Raw genomic sequence first — 16786 nt, 5'->3', positions numbered from 1 at the left:
AAAGCTCCCTTCCTCACATGGGCCAGTAGGAAGGCGAACCTGATGACGTTCGCGGATTGCTACTGGCCCGCAGGGCGTGGGAGCTTTGAGACGCCGCCATAATGTGAACCCTGGAACTGAGCAGAGCGGCTACCGACACCCCCTACGGAGGTAAATATCTCCGGAAGCAGGGGGTCCCCAGAGTTGAAATTAATGGGGTTTAGCTCCGGAGACCCCTTGCTTCAAGCCAGGGGGGGGGGGGGAGCATGGATTGTGGCTTTAGAGACTAAAATTATTATATTCAACATTTTGCAAGCATTCATAACACCTGTTCCGTATATAGTTACAGTGCCTCCGCTGACAAGAGGATTTCAGTGGGAAAAATGACACCACAATTAGCAAACTCAATGGTTCCTCAGCGGAAGAGTCTTGCAATACGCCAAAGACAGCAGGTAAGCATTTTCTAAGCAAAGAGAAATGCTATACCAGCAAGGTGACACTGGGTGCTCATTTGCACGTCATTACCCAGAATCCCTGGCTGCAGTAAAAGCATTGTATGCTAAGAGATAATGGGGAAGAACCGATCTGAGACATGCGAATGTGCTCACACGCGGTATCTTTATTTACTGCACGGCGGAGCGTTTTTGGCACTTTTTATTACCCCCCGTACCTTAATGTCAAAGGATAAAGAAAAGCTGTGCGCTGTTTTCAATTTTGTATTGGGTTTGCAGCTGTATAAATGTCCCAATTAATACCCAAAGTATTTTTTTAAACATTTTTACAATTGGCACGACTGCATTACGAGCGCAGACACAATTCAAATATATGTCCCAAACGTTGCTAAAAATGATGTCACGTCATTTCCGCCCCAGAAGACAACGCCGCTGGGTAAATTCTCCGGGGATAAAGAATAAAAATCGAAAGACGCCTGTTCTGGCCCAGGCACACCCTGAGAGATGCGTAGGGACAGGCAGGTTAACTCAATCCCGTATATCAGGCGAGGGAACCTTCTTACTCGCTGAAGTGTTTATTTGGGGCAACAACATACAAATAAACAGGGGGGAAGTACTGAGGGAACACTGGGACATGGGAGTAATGGAGGGGAAGGGGAGCTATGGGGGAAGTGGGATAAATGCAGGATATAGGGATAGGTAAAACCCAGTCACTTTCCCAGGATAGGAGAGATGACTGCTCAGGATGGCTGCTGGTACTAAGAGACAGCATGCTGGTCTGGGCTTATGGGAAATTAACTGGGACAATACCACCTGGCAAGGGGAGGGGGAGCAGTCCATCCTGGTAAAAGGCAGGGGGGTTTGCCAAGGCAACTGGCTGAAGCCAAGAAACCCACAAGGGGTCGCAACATTGTTGCAACAGCGAGGCTGAGGAGTGCAGCAAGCCTGAAGGCACAGAAAAAACACAGTCCTGTTCCAGGACAGCGCCATTTACAAAATGAAACGTCTTTCTTGGCTTGGTGTGCAGGACTGCGCCTTTAAGCCTCAGACCCCTTGCATACCAACTGACAGATGGGTCATCGTCTCTCTGCTCCGAACATCTGGATGATAAGGGAGGGAGTGAGCAGACCGTTTAATTGGGATGGTAAAGAGACCCCAGAGAGGGAGTTGCAGAGCGTGGATCAGTTACACGGCTGTAATGGCTGAAGAATTCTGACCCAATTACCCAGGTGATCAGCAAAACAGTATTGGGTTTCTACAGCTTATTCTGTCATGCATATAATGGGAAGTCCCATTAACATTTCCCCTGTCCGTTCCCATTGATCATTACGGACCGTCAGTGTTGCAAGTATAATGGCAGAATTACTTCTCACGTTCGCTTATTTTTTTTTTACAGGAGTGTAAGCGCTGTACTTAGATTTTTGCAGGCACAATCAGCACCTGCCCGGCAGAACTTACAACCTATGTTTTGGTGCCTGAAGCACAGGGAGGTAAAGGTTGCCCAAGGTCACAAGGAGCCGACACTGGGTTATGAAGCGTCCTCCCAAGCCTCGCACCTGAGCCGCTCATTCAGCCCAGTTTCAATTTCTGCTAATAAAAAGGGGTCCCCCTTTGTGTTCCTTCAACATAACGGAGTTTACATATCCAGGCAAAAGGGGGGCAATTGTGGGGCAAAGAAACTGCCCCAGATGTATCAAGAGAAACATCTAATTGAAGATAACAGTTTTTTTTCCTTTGATATATACGGGGCAGTATGTTGGCCCAGAATTGTCCAGTATTTGTCTTGATACACAGGGGCTTATTCTCACAGCTCTGCACGGTTTGGCATGTACAGAAGTAGCAGAATAATATGTGAGAAACCCCCTATTCTCTATTACAAACCGCTTCTTCTAAACCGCGTCTATAAATAGTCACAAACCGCGCCGTTTAATAGCCAAACGGCCCGGTTTGTACCTGCTTTTGGAAGCAGAAGGACCTGATATGGGGCTAACTCCATCCTGACTTTATGGGTTTTGATCTCTCAGCCAAACCCTAAATTTTAGCCTCTGAATGGAACTCGCCATACCATCCTCCCCCCCTTAAAAGTGGCGTGAAAAAAATGCACGTTTTTAGAAGTTGTTTGCATAATGGAGCTACGAGAATTGCAGTGGGTGGGCAACTCCAGTCCTCAAAGACCGCCAACAGGCCAGGTTTGGAGGATATCTCTTCTTCAGCACAGTTGGTTCAATCAGTGGCTCAGTCGTTGACTAGCCAACCCCGGTCCTCAAGGGCCACCAACAAATCAGGGTTTCAGGATATTCCTGATTCAGCACAGGTGGCTCAATCAGTCCCTGCACAGTATTAGACTGAGGCACTGACTGAGCCACCTGTGCTGAAGCAAGGATATCCTAAAACTCTGATTAGTTGGTGGCCCTTGAGGACCGGGGTTGGTCACTCCTGGTCTAGAGATAAATGCTTCAATGAAACCAGAGCCCACACAGCGCATTTTGGGGCAGGAAGGGAACACTGACCTCTGTAATATTTGTGATCTCTCTAAAGAGCCCTACATAAAGGAGTTAATAGCGGGACCTCTCCACCACATGTGCGGATCAGCTGCCCGTGGTCCACACACCGCTTCCAGCAAACATCTGCCTGGCCAGCTTTTATATGGACCAGTTTAACAGGAGTCAAATAATTTCTATGAAAGGTTTTATAGCTTGTTTCCGATAGTGGGGCAGAAACCGAGGTCCTATGCAATCCTCCCCATATGTCCCGCCATTCATCATCATCATCATCATCCAGTCTCTTCCCTATGGCGGGATGCCAGGCTTCAAATGTAGGGGTTATTTGTCTTCTGTATGAAGGTAAGATAACCCTCCCTGAAATCCAGACAAGATCTATGTAGGCGCCTTACTATATATAGTGTATTCCAAGGTGTATGGGTCCCTTATGAAGCTGGTTTTCTTTTGAAGGTTTGTTAAAGCGCGCCGTATCTGGATGTATAGAATTTGCTGTTCCATCTTACCTTGCAGTTGTTGCATAAAGACCACAGGAGACCGGCCTTCGGGCAACGCAAGCTAGGCCGCCGCCTTGGGCCCCGCGCCTTCGGGGGGCCCCGCGCTCCTTCCTCTCCAAGCCGGGATCCGACTTCCACCCGACCGGACTTTCACCCACGTTTTCACAGCTCCCCCCCTGCGGTCGGAAGTTGGATCCTGGCGCCGACAGGAGGGAGAGAAGGGAGAGCGGGCTCTGGACCGGCAGAGAGGTGGGTGTAGGTGTGTGTGTTTTTCCTCACATTTTTCCGAAGCGGCCGCCTCCTGTAGCGTCGCGACGTCACATGAAGATGCGTTGCCATGGCAACGTGACGTCACATGACATCACGACGGTGACGGAGGAGGTCTGCTCGTCAAGGTGAGCCCCCCTTTTCATTTACAGGGAGGGGGGGGCCGCTGCCAGCAGGCTGCCTTGGGTCGTGCAGAGACTACGGCGGGTCCAGCACCGTGTTGATAGAGGTGGTTGGATATCTAAAAATAAACCCGGGGTCTCAGTGCAGAGAGAAGTGGTTTAAATTTCGCGCAGTTAAAGGCTTAAATCATATTAATTTTAGTAGATGGGAGAGATTATCGCAGAGCTGTAGCTGGGCAGACTTTACAATCCTCCAATTACGAAGGAATAACGGGGTGTGTGTTCACCTTGGTGGCCTCTGTATTGGAGGGTGGGAAGGAAGCTTTCATCTACCGTCTCCCACCCATCACATTCATTACGCTCTGCTGAGAGACGGTGCACTTACATTTCCTCATACTGAGGGCCTTGTGGGGGCAACATTGGAGCAAACTGACCCATTTTTGCACCAATGTATGTAGGACTTTGTCCCGTTTTGCTCAATGTGCGTCAGCTTGTTTTGTAAGGGGCGTCAAAAGGAGGAGTTACATTTATTTATTTATAAAATGTTTTACCAGGAAGTAATACAATGAGAGTTACCGCACGTTTTCAAGTATGTCCTGGGCACAGAGTTATGATGACAAATACATAGTTACATAAGTGAGCAGGGTAATACATTATATACAAGACATTGCAAGCACAGTAAGAGATAATATATATTATAGGCGTATGTAGCAGTTACAGACCAGGTTAAAATGTGAGACAGCTTTAGTTTTGAAAGAACTTATACTGGTGGCGGCTGTGAGAGTCTCCGGTAGATTGTTCCAGTTTTGGGGTGCACGGTAAGAAAAGGAGGAGCAGCAGCCGGATACTTTGCTGAACCTTGGGACCATGAACAGTTTTTTGGATTCAGATTCCATGTGATAAGTGCTGCGTGTGGTAGGGGTGAGGAGCTTGTTCAGATAGGCGGGTAGCTTACCCAGAAAGTATTTGAAGGCAAGACAGGAAAGATGAACTTTGCGCCTAGACTCGAGTGATGGGCAATCTAGTTCTTTGAGCATTTCGCAGTGGTGTGTGTTGTAGTTGCATTGGAGAACAAAACGATAAATTGAATTGTAGAGGGTGTCAAGTTTGCTAAGGTGGGTTTGAGGTGCCGAGCCATATACTAGGTCTCCATAGTCAATAATTGGCATTAGCATCTGCTGTGCGATACGCTTTCTGACCAGGAGACTTAGGGAGGATTTGTTCCTGTAAAGTACCCCTAGTTTGGCATAGGTCTTGGTTGTCAGGGTATCAATGTGCATCCTGAATGTTAAATGGGAGTCAAACCATAATCCCAAGTATTTAAAACTAGTGACAGGAGTTAGGCTGAGGCCTCGCTACGGTCGGCGGCACGCGTGGGCCACCAGCCCCTTACCTGATGTGTGCTTGTCCCCGCTGCCTCCTTCCGACAGGGCTGACTGCGGGCTTTGACGCGTCAGCCTGCCGGAGCTACCAGCGGCTTGTGTTCTGCAGCTCTGACGCGTCACATGGTGCACGAGTCAGCCAATGAGGAGGGAAGGAGGGGAGAAGGAAAGAGCTACGGGAGGGAGGCGGCTTGGGAGGGAAGTCTGTGAGTTAGACAGCCGTGCATAGCTCTCCCTCTTTCCCCCCCTCCCGTGCATAGCTCTCCCTCTTTCCCCCCCGCTCCCGTGCATAGCTCTCCCTTTCCTCCCCCCCCCCCCATCTCCCTCCGGCACCCGCTTCGCAGGCTGCCCCTGCTCTGTGTTTTGGCCCGCCCCCCAACCCGTTTTGGACACGCCCCCCCCGCGCCGAAAAAAGTTATCTGCAGACCGCAAATTGCGGTGCAGTAACTTGCAAGCAAGGCGGCCATGCGGGTGTGTGCAGCAGGGCCTTAGCCTCAGGGTGGTTTTAGCATTGGTTCTGATCTGGAGCTCAGTCATTGGAAACTTTAAGAATGTAGCCTTGCTCCCAAATACCATTGTTACAGTCTTGTCAGTGTTTGAAAACAGTTTGTTTTGGGAAATCCAGTATTGAAGTATGTGTTGAAGGTCGGAGAGGCTATGGCTGTGTGCATATAGGATTGTCACCTGCATACATGTGTATTGAGGCTTCTTTACAAGCTGTGGGAAGATCATTGATGAACACAGAGTGGAGGCCCCAGAACAGAGCCTTGCGGGACACCACAGGTGATATCCAGGGGGTTGGAGTTAGAGCCTGAGATGGACACATGTTGGGATCTACCTGATAGGTAGGACTGAAACCAGTTTAAAGCATGCTTCCCTATTCCAGAGCTCTGGAGTTTGTTAAGCAGGATAACATGATCAACTGTGTCAAAAGCCTTTGCAAAATCTAGGAATACTGCACCAGTGAGTTGTCCCCGTTCCATTCCACACTGGATCTCATTGCAAACTTTTAGCTGGGTAGTTACGGTGGAGTGTTTGGGGCGAAAGCCAGATTAGAATTGGCTAGGGAAATTTGTCTTGGTGTAGTAATCTCTTAATTGGGAGTGGACACATTTTCCCATGACTTTGGATAGAATTGGGAGAAGGGAGATTGGCCTGTAGTTTGAGACAGTGTTTTTGTCCCCACTTTTTAAGATTGGGACAACTCTGGCAGTTTTCCAGGTCTTAGGGATATGGCCTGCAGACAGGATAGAGGTGACTGTGGAAGCGATTGGTTTGGCAATTGCTGGGGCACCAAGTCTTAGGAACCTAGATTGTAGTAAATCAGGTCCACATTGGCTGCTTAGTTTTAATTTGAGGAGCGCTGGTGTAATCTCCTCTTCAGATACTGGGCCAAATTGAAAATTGTGGGCAGTGTTGGGAAGGGGTGGGGCTATAGGGGTACCCCCAGGATGAGATTCAGGTTTGTGGTTTGGGCTTTTGCGTGCCTTGTTTGCCTTGTGCACATGTTCCGCAGGCATCTGTAGTGATTAATGTAGTGATCCATGGTGCAATGTAGTAATTAGTATCTAATACACACACACACACACACACACACACACACACACACACACACACACACACACACACACACACACACACACACACACACACACACAGTGTCTCACTCTGTCTCTGTCTCTGTGTCTCTCTGTATCTGTGTATCTGTGTGTCTGTCTCTCTGTCTCTCTGTGTGTGTGTCTGTCTGTGTGTCTCTGTCTCTGTGTGTGTGTGTGTGTGTGTGTGTGTGTCTGTCTCTCTGTCTCTCTGTGTGTGTGTCTCTCTCTGTCTCTCTCTGTATGTCTGTATGTCTGTCTCTCTCTGTATGTCTGTCTCTGTGTCTCTCTCTGTATGTCTGTCTCTCTGTCTCTCTGTATGTGTCTCTTTCGGTTAGAGCTTCCTGCCACAAACAACATGGCTGCTTCAGCCCCCCAAGGCGGAGCTTCCTCCATTTTACCCTCCTACCTCATGAATCTGACTGCTGATTGGCTGGCAAAGTGGGCAGGTCCCATTATAAGGCGAGGATGCACTTTTCAACCTTATTGATAAAAACGTCGCCTTCTAATCGGGCAAAACCGGTACTACTAATATTATCTAATCCTACAGAACGATTTACTCTTAAAACCCCGCACCCGTCGGATATTGCTGGGATTGCTCCTTTCAGGGGCAAATACTTATTTTACAAAATGTCACATACCAGGAACACTTAGGCTCGGTCTCCAGTGGCTGCTGCGGCGCGCGCTACGGTGTGCACGCCACAAACAAGGCACAGCCCTCTATGGGGCAGGCCCCAGTCGGCGTGTGTGCGCGCACAAGCCGCGATGTGCGACCGCCTTGGCGCGACGGCCGAGCATTGGCCACGTTACGGCGGCGGTTCAGCCAGTGAGGGCGAACCAACCGCGTGACATCATGGCCGCGCCCCCACCTGCCACACACCCCCCCCTCTCAGTCGTGAGGGATCTGAAGTCCATCAGATCGCTCGGCTGGAGGAGGAGAGCACCGGGATCCTAATACAGGCAGCAAAGGTTCAAACTGCTCGTTGTCACCGGACCGTCCAGCATGGGAGATGTAGGAGCGGGGGGGAGGGGAGGGGGGGCTGGGGGGGCTCCGTTCCCACACCACAGCGGTCAGGCTGGAAATCATTTCTCAAACAGTTTGCCAAATGCCAAGAGAGCAGCAGCGCGCTGGGAAACTGTACTTAAAAACAAAATATGTGCATTAAATAATTCTTGAAACACGTGCACCTAGCTGTGTAATCGCACAATGCCCCCTTGTACACAATGCCACGCACTTTTTTTCCATGACACTTCTTCAGGCGCCGCGGAGAATAGATGGACATGCATGGAAACCCGTACAAAGCTTGTCTGTTCTAGTGCCCGGGTGGAGGGCATCTGAGTGGGTTTTAAATGGCATCCACCAGAAAACAATGGGTGGGATAGGATTTAAAGAAGCAGCAACACTTTGTCTGAAAGGAAGGGGGGGGGGGGGGAGTTAAAAAAACACAAACTGCATTCCAGGGGTCCATGTGGTATTTTAATTTCCATATCTTCAGAACCAGTGGGGGAGTCCGGCCAATACACAATACATGACCGCTTTTATCTTCGCAAGTTCCCGGGATGTTATCATCTCAGGGATAGGGGAAAATGGCCGCCTGCAAACCTCAATCAGCCACCAGCAGGTCGGAAGCACTGGTGCTCTAAGAGAAGGTGGTTAGGATGTTTCTGCCGTTCCTGATTGGCCCTTACGTGTGACCCTACATCCTGCCGTGCCCCAACCCTCCCCCCCCCCCCCGCAGTTAAAGGGTTAACACATGGCGTGTATTGCGTTTCATATTTTGTCAGCTGAAAACCAATGTGCGTTAATTGATTCCAGATCTGGTTAACATGTGGTAACCCCCCAAAGCGCCGGATCAAAACAAACGTTTGACAGCAGACGGGTTGGCTGGAAGGGCAGAGAAAGATAACAGATGTAATGAAAGAGGTGTGTGTGTGTGTGTGTGTGTGTGTGTGTGTGTGTGTGTGTGTGTGTGTGTGTGTGTGTGTGTGTCTGTGTGTGTGTGTGTGTGTGTGTGTGTGTGTGTGTGTGTGTGTGTGTGTGTGTGTGTGTGTGTGTGTGTTTGACACTTGTAACAGTGTGGCGCATATTGTGTTTTGTGTTTGCTCCGTTTGGAAACAATTAAAGAAAATGACACCAGGAAAAGAGACCAAAAAAGGATTAACGGGCACAGAGAAAATCCTATTTTTAATCTAATTGTCTTTGCTTTTTCACGCCCATCGCTGGCTTTATACTGAGATCCATCTGTTTTCTATTCCAGAGAAAAAATAAATAATGTGCAAGTAATTATTATATTACAGTGCAAATTATTTCCCATGTATATTTAATGTAAAGGAATGTAGCACAAATATGTCACAATAATATAATAATACTTCTTTTTATTCACTGCTACAATCTTTAAAGGTTTAAGCCCAGGCGAAGGTTCACATATTAGCCCGTGCACAAGGAATATTACCCCAGATATTACTGCATATTAAAGAAAACAACCAGGGAAGCGCTATATTAGTTGGGATCAGGCTCAGCAGCCAATTTTATGTATAAACCACATATAAAACAATAGCATAAAATAGCATGATTGAATACACAAAAATATAATATATAAAATGAGTAACACAAGTCTCTGCCAGTTGGAGATTGTGGGGTTTTTATATATCTTATAATATAGTTTTAAACACAGATTTTTAAAACTATATTTATATTTTTAACATATGTTTTTATTAATCCAATACGTCCCCCTCCATCTAGGTTCTCCAAATGTTATTTTAGTGTAATGTGGGTTTTTTTTTTTTTTTTTTCTACCCAGGTGATCCATACTCTTCTTGTATGGGATGCAATTTAATCATGCATTTAAGGCTGTTCTGTTGAACATCACAGGACTCACCGATTGGGTATCCAATTAAGTAAGGGAGTTCATCATTTAAGTGTACTCTTGGAGTGTTGTATAGTATTTTTAGCACATTTTTATTATATGCCATTTATTGATTTATATACTTGTGGCAAATTTGAGGAATATCCCAAGATGTAATGTTGAAATGTTAAATTGAGTTAATGAATTCAGGATTTACATTTACTCTTTATGTGTTGTTTAGTGTTTGCATATTTGTTATGTAGTATAAACAGTGGGACTTTGTAATGTTTAATAATAATGTATCAATTCATTCAAATGTTATGTTGTTGTATTGTAATTTTTCTTTATACACCTTGTTTTTTTGTGACATGAACCATTACATGGGGGTTGTGCTGAGATGCACTGTTGTACTGAGGGTGTGAGATTGTCATTGGAAGCCAATTAGGCTAATTGATGACCGCTGTCTAGATGGGTATTTATAGTCCACTCTAAACACCCCCATGGTATCCCTGATGAAAGCACGTCACGTGCTGAAACGCGTAGGAGGAGGAGTCTAGAGGGGTTGCAGCTCTTGTGCATCCCTGTCTCATTGCCCCAGTCCTGGTGGTCTAACGTGGAGTCCCTTGGAGAGTGTACTGCGGACGCTGTGGAACTTTGAAGCTGTGTGAGGTGTGTGAAATTCGGCTCTCAGCCCCTGTGTGCTGCGGCAGCTCCAGGCACAGCCGGGAAGGGTTGGTGCGTCACGTCCGGCCGTGACGTCATACCCGGAAACCCGGCGCCCTGTGAGTAGTTCCATCCCTGGTGTGCAAGCCCAGGAGAGCTGTGCAGCGGAGTTTCTGCAGCGAGGCTGTGAAGGAGGAAACAAAAGGAGCCACCAGCGCAAAGAGTTTGAAGTCTGGGTGAGCTTTTTCCATATTTGATGCCTACGGCACCTTCCCATTTCTACACACTTCAATACCTGCACAGTTGGTAGCGCTTTCCATCCCAGCTACCACTCTGGATTTATACCTCTCAAAGGTCACTCTTGCCCGAGTCTGTCACATCAGACAGGGGCATTAACTTGCACTTACATCACCTGGACAATCTCCAACTGGCAGAGACTTGTGTTACTCATTTTATATATTATATTTTTGTGTATTCAATCATGCTATTTTATGCTATTGTTTTATATGTGGTTTATACATAAAATTGGCTGCTGAGCCTGATCCCAACTAATATAGCGCTTCCCTGGTTGTTTTCTTTATTGTCCTTATTCAGCAAGGTTTGGGTACCTTGCATTGGAAGCTGCTTATGTGTTTGGATCATTTTGGTTCCGTCTGCCATTTTTTGTGCTATAACCACAATTAACCCCTCTCACTCCTAATGGTTCATGTCACATAACCTATTAATGGTATAAAAGTATATGTATTCATAGGATTTAACTACTCACATCATCAAGGTGTATTTTCGTTTCCATTCAATTTATAATTAAAATTTTTTTTTTTTTTTTTCCCCTTTTTTTTTTTCCCCTTTTTTTTTTTTTTTTTTTTTATCACACTTGGATTTATTTAATAATCCATTTTACGGTGAGTGGTTTCAGGAACAGATCACCAGGCGCACTAATTTTTCTTTTGATTACTGCATATTACTAGACTTAGCCCCGGATTTATAAAACGCCGCTGTCACTTAGCGAGGCGTTCATCGAGCGTAGCATCATGTTAACCATCATGGTGTATCTTCAACAACATAACGGAGTAACAATAAGGAGTAACAATAAGACATAATTACTGTCACGTTACTGGAAGTTATAGGGTCTGGATGGGAGTAACACTAAGACGTAATTACTGTCACGTTATTGGAAGTTATAGGGTCTGGATGGGAGTAACACTAAGACATAATTACCGTCATGTTATTGGAAGTTATAGGGTCTGGATGGGAGTAACACTAAGACATAATTACCGTCACGTTATTGGAAGTTATAGGGTCTGGATGGGAGTAACACTAAGACATAATTACCGTCACGTTATTGGAAGTTATAGGGCCTGGATGGGAGTAACACTAAGACATAATTACCGTCACGTTATTGGAAGTTATAGGGTCTGGATGGGAGTAGCACTAAGACATCATTACCGTCACGTTATTGAAAGTTATAGGGTCTGGATGGGAGTAACACTAAGACATAATTACCGTCACGTTATTGGAAGTTATAGGGCCTGGATGGGAGTAACACTAAAACATAATTACCGTCACGTTATTGGAAGTTATAGGATCTGGATGGGAGTAACACTAAAACATAATTACTGTCACGTTACTGGAAGTTATAGGGTCTGGATGGGAGTAACACTAAGACGTAATTACTGTCACGTTATTGGAAGTTATAGGGTCTGGATGGAAGTAACACTAAGACATAATTACTGTCACGTTACTGGAAGTTATAGGGTCTGGATGGGAGTAACACTAAGACACAATTACTATCACGTTACTGGAAGTTATAGGGTCTGGATGGGAGTAACACTAAGACACAATTACTGTCACGTTACTGGAAGTTATAGGGTCTGGATGGGAGTAACACTAAGACGTAATTACTGTCACGTTATTGGAAGTTATAGGGTCTGGATGGGAGTAACACTAAGACATAATTACTGTCACGTTACTGGAAGTTATAGGGTCTGGATGGGAGTAACACTAAGACACAATTACTATCACGTTACTGGAAGTTATAGGGTCTGGATGGGAGTAACACTAAGACACAATTACTGTCACGTTACTGGAAGTTATAGGGTCTGGATGGGAGTAACACTAAGACGTAATTACTGTCACGTTATTGGAAGTTATAGGGTCTGGATGGAAGTAACACTAAGACATAATTACTGTCACGTTACTGGAAGTTATAGGGTCTGGATGGGAGTAACACTAAGACACAATTACTATCACGTTACTGGAAGTTATAGGGTCTGGATGGGAGTAACACTAAGACACAATTACTGTCACGTTACTGGAAGTTATAGGGTCTGGATGGGAGTAACACTAAGACGTAATTACTGTCACGTTATTGGAAGTTATAGGGTCTGGATGGGAGTAACACTAAGACATAATTACTGTCACGTTACTGGAAGTTATAGGGTCTGGATGGGAGTTACACTAAGACGTAATTACTGTCACGTTATTGGAAGTTATAGGGTCTGGATGGGAGTAACACTAAGACATAATTACCGTCATGTTATTGGAAGTTATAGGGTCTGGATGGGAGTAACACTAAGACATAATTACCGTCACATTATTGGAAGTTATAGGGTCTGGATGGGAGTAACACTAAGACATAATTACCGTCACGTTATTGGAAGTTATAGGGCCTGGATGTGAGTAACACTAAGACATAATTACCGTCACGTTATTGGAATTTATAGGGTCTGGATGGGAGTAACACTAAGACATCATTACCGTCACGTTATTGAAAGTTATAGGGTCTGGATGAGAGTAACACTAAGACATAATTACCGTCACGTTATTGGAAGTTATAGGGCCTGGATGGGAGTAACACTAAGACATAATTACCGTCACGTTATTGGAAGTTATAGGATCTGGATGGGAGTAACACTAAAACATAATTACTGTCACGTTACTGGAAGTTATAGGGTCTGGATGGGAGTAACACTAAGACGTAATTACTGTCACGTTATTGGAAGTTATAGGGTCTGGATGGGAGTAACACTAAGACACAATTACTGTCACGTTACTGGGTGTTATAGGGTCTGGATGGGAGTAACACTAAGACACAATTACTGTCACGTTACTGGAAGTTATAGGGTCTGGATGGGAGTAACACTAAGACGTCATTACTGTCACGTTATTGGAAGTTATAGGGTCTGGATGGGAGTAACACTAAGACATAATTACTGTCACGTTACTGGAAGTTATAGGGTCTGGATGGGAGTAACACTAAGACACAATTACTGTCACGTTACTGGAAGTTATAGGGTCTGTATGGGAGTAACACTAAGACACAATTACTGTCACGTTATTGGAAGTTATAGGGGCTGGATGGGAGTAACACTAAGACATTATTACCGTCACGTTATTGGAAGTTATAGGGCCTGGATGGGAGTAACACTAAGACATAATTACTGTTACGTTATTGGAAGTTATAGGGTCTGGATGGGAATAACACTAAGACATAATTACCGTTACGTTATTGGAAGTTATAAGGCCTGGATGGGAGTAACTCAAGACATAATTACTGTCACGTTATTGGAAGTTATAGGGTCTGGATGGGAGTAACACTAAGACGTCATTACTGTCACGTTATTGGAAGTTATAGGGTCTGGATGGGAGTAACACTAAGACATAATTACTGTCACGTTACTGGAAGTTATAGGGTCTGGATGGGAGTAACACTAAGACGTAATTACTGTCACGTTACTAGAAGTTATAGGGTCTGGATGGGAGTAACACTAAGACATAATTACTGTCACGTTACTGGAAGTTATAGGGTCTGGATGGGAGTAACACTAAGACACAATTACTGTCACGTTACTGGAAGTTATAGGGTCTGGATGGGAGTAACACTAAGACGTCATTACTGTCACGTTATTGGAAGTTATAGGGTCTGGATGGGAGTAACACTAAGACATAATTACTGTCACGTTACTGGAAGTTATAGGGTCTGGATGGGAGTAACACTAAGACGTAATTACTGTCACGTTATTGGAAGTTATAGGGTCTGGATGGGAGTAACACTAAGACATAATTACTGTCACGTTACTGGAAGTTATAGGGTCTGGATGGGAGTAACACTAAGACACAATTACTGTCACGTTACTGGAAGTTATAGGGTCTGTATGGGAGTAACACTAAGACACAATTACTGTCACGTTATTGGAAGTTATAGGGGCTGGATGGGAGTAACACTAAGACATTATTACCGTCACGTTATTGGAAGTTATAGGGCCTGGATGGGAGTAACACTAAGACATAATTACTGTTACGTTATTGGAAGTTATAGGGTCTGGATGGGAATAACACTAAGACATAATTACCGTTACGTTATTGGAAGTTATAAGGCCTGGATGGGAGTAACTCAAGACATAATTACTGTCACGTTATTGGAAGTTATAGGGTCTGGATGGGAGTAACACTAAGACATTATTACCGTCACGTTATTGGAAGTTATAGGGTCTGGATGGGAGTAACACTAAGACACAATTACCGACATGTTATTGGAAGTTATAGGGTCTGGATGGGAGTAACACTAAGACATTATTACCGTCACGTTATTGGAAGTTATAGGGTCTGGATGAGAGTAACACTAAGACATAATTACCGTCACGTTATTGGAAGTTATAGGATCTGGGTGGGAGTAACACTAAGACATAATTACCATCACGTTATTGGAAGTTATAGGGTCTGGATGGGAGTAACACTAAGACATAATTACCGTCACGTTATTGGAAGTTATAGGGTCTGGGTGGGAGTAACACTAAGACATAATTACCATCACGTTATTGGAAGTTATAGGGTCTGGATGTGAGTAACACTAAGACATAATTACCGTCACGTTATCGGAAGTTATAGGGTCTGGGTGGGAGTGACACTAAGACATAATTACCGTCACGTTATTGGCAGATAACGCAACATGATGTTACAATAACGTGACGGTAACGCTATGCTAATGAGATGTAAACGGACGCTATTTGTGCATATAATTAGCTGTGAGGATACATGGTAACCTCAGGAAACATCACGCCTTGCTGCTGATTTAGATAACGTCCCGTTAGGAGCCCTGATTTACCGGAGCGCTGTGGATCTGGCTCCAAGGGGTTTATTCATGAAACTGCGATAGTGCCAGTCGGGGCACCATCGTCTGGAAACTCCTAATAACTCCAAAGTAAAAAATCTGTATAATAGTGCCCAGATCAACACTATCAAAGGTTTATGAACAGCCCAAAAATTCATCAAAATACAGACCATGTCTCAGACATCACAGACCCCTAACACTTCATGAGGATCGTGTTGTGTGTGCAGCTTATTGTACAGGACAGAGTATCATTTCCATTAAAGTCTCCCGAGGGACCCGAGTGGGACAACTACCAATCAGTAGAGATGTCAAATTAGTTATGAAATAGGCAGTTCCACCCTGAGTTTTACTCCACTGCATCCTCCATCCAACGTCGCCCTGGAGATATTGCAGATCCCGTCTCTGAAACGCCTCTCGTTGGCTGATTGTAAAGGGGACGGACCCTTCTAGCCGGGGGAAGGTTGGAAAGCAGAATTGAATGCACAAGTATTCACCCAGATTGGGGGGGGGGGGGGGTTTAATCACAGATGCAACCAGCTTTTATTTTACCTGCTTTATCTACACCCTAACCTTACCCCTTACACTAAAATCTTAACCAATTACCCAAACACCCTAACCTTACCCCTTACACTAAAATCTTAACCAAATACCCCAACACCCTAACCTTACCCCTTACTCTAAAACCTAAACCAATTACCCCAACACCCTAACCTTACCCCTTACACTAAAATCTTAACCAATTACCCCAACACCCTAACCTTACCCTAAAACATTAACCAATTACCCCAACACCCTAACCTTAACCCCTTACCCTGAAAACCTTAACCCCTTACCCTTAACCCCTTACCCTAAAACCCCTAACCTTAACCCCTTACCCTTAAAAGCTTAAGCCATTACCCTAAAACCACTAACCCATAATCCTGACGCTAATCACTAGCCCTAGGGGCGACACGGTCGGTGGCTGACTGTCCGTGGCGGCTGAGCGGCGGCAGCGAAACGTCCCGTTCTGACGCAGAATAGGAATGTATGTATCATTTTATTTATATAGTGCCATCAATGTACCCAGCGCTTTACAAAATGTAAATACATGGCAAATAAAGTACACACAATGGAAATAAGCGCAACAGGTCAGCAACAACATAAGGCAAAGGGTGACCCTAACCCGCAGAGCTTACACTCTAAGTAGTATGTTGGGGCGGTTATATACAGCAGTATGGGGAGGTTATGTGCATCTGGAGTCCGTAAGTAGAGCTGTAGAAAACTGCCAGACTACCCCAGCATAGCACGCGTGTGGGAGCAACAATCTGCATGTCAGTGCCGGGAAGGCCCACTACATACGTGTATTGCGGGGCTACCAGGACGAGCAGAAACGTCA

This window comes from Ascaphus truei, unplaced genomic scaffold (genome assembly GCF_040206685.1).
Source record: "Ascaphus truei isolate aAscTru1 unplaced genomic scaffold, aAscTru1.hap1 HAP1_SCAFFOLD_596, whole genome shotgun sequence".
NCBI lineage: Eukaryota > Metazoa > Chordata > Amphibia > Anura > Ascaphidae > Ascaphus > Ascaphus truei.
The sequence above is the reverse complement of the archived record's forward strand: the minus strand, read 5'-3'. Positions refer to the sequence as shown.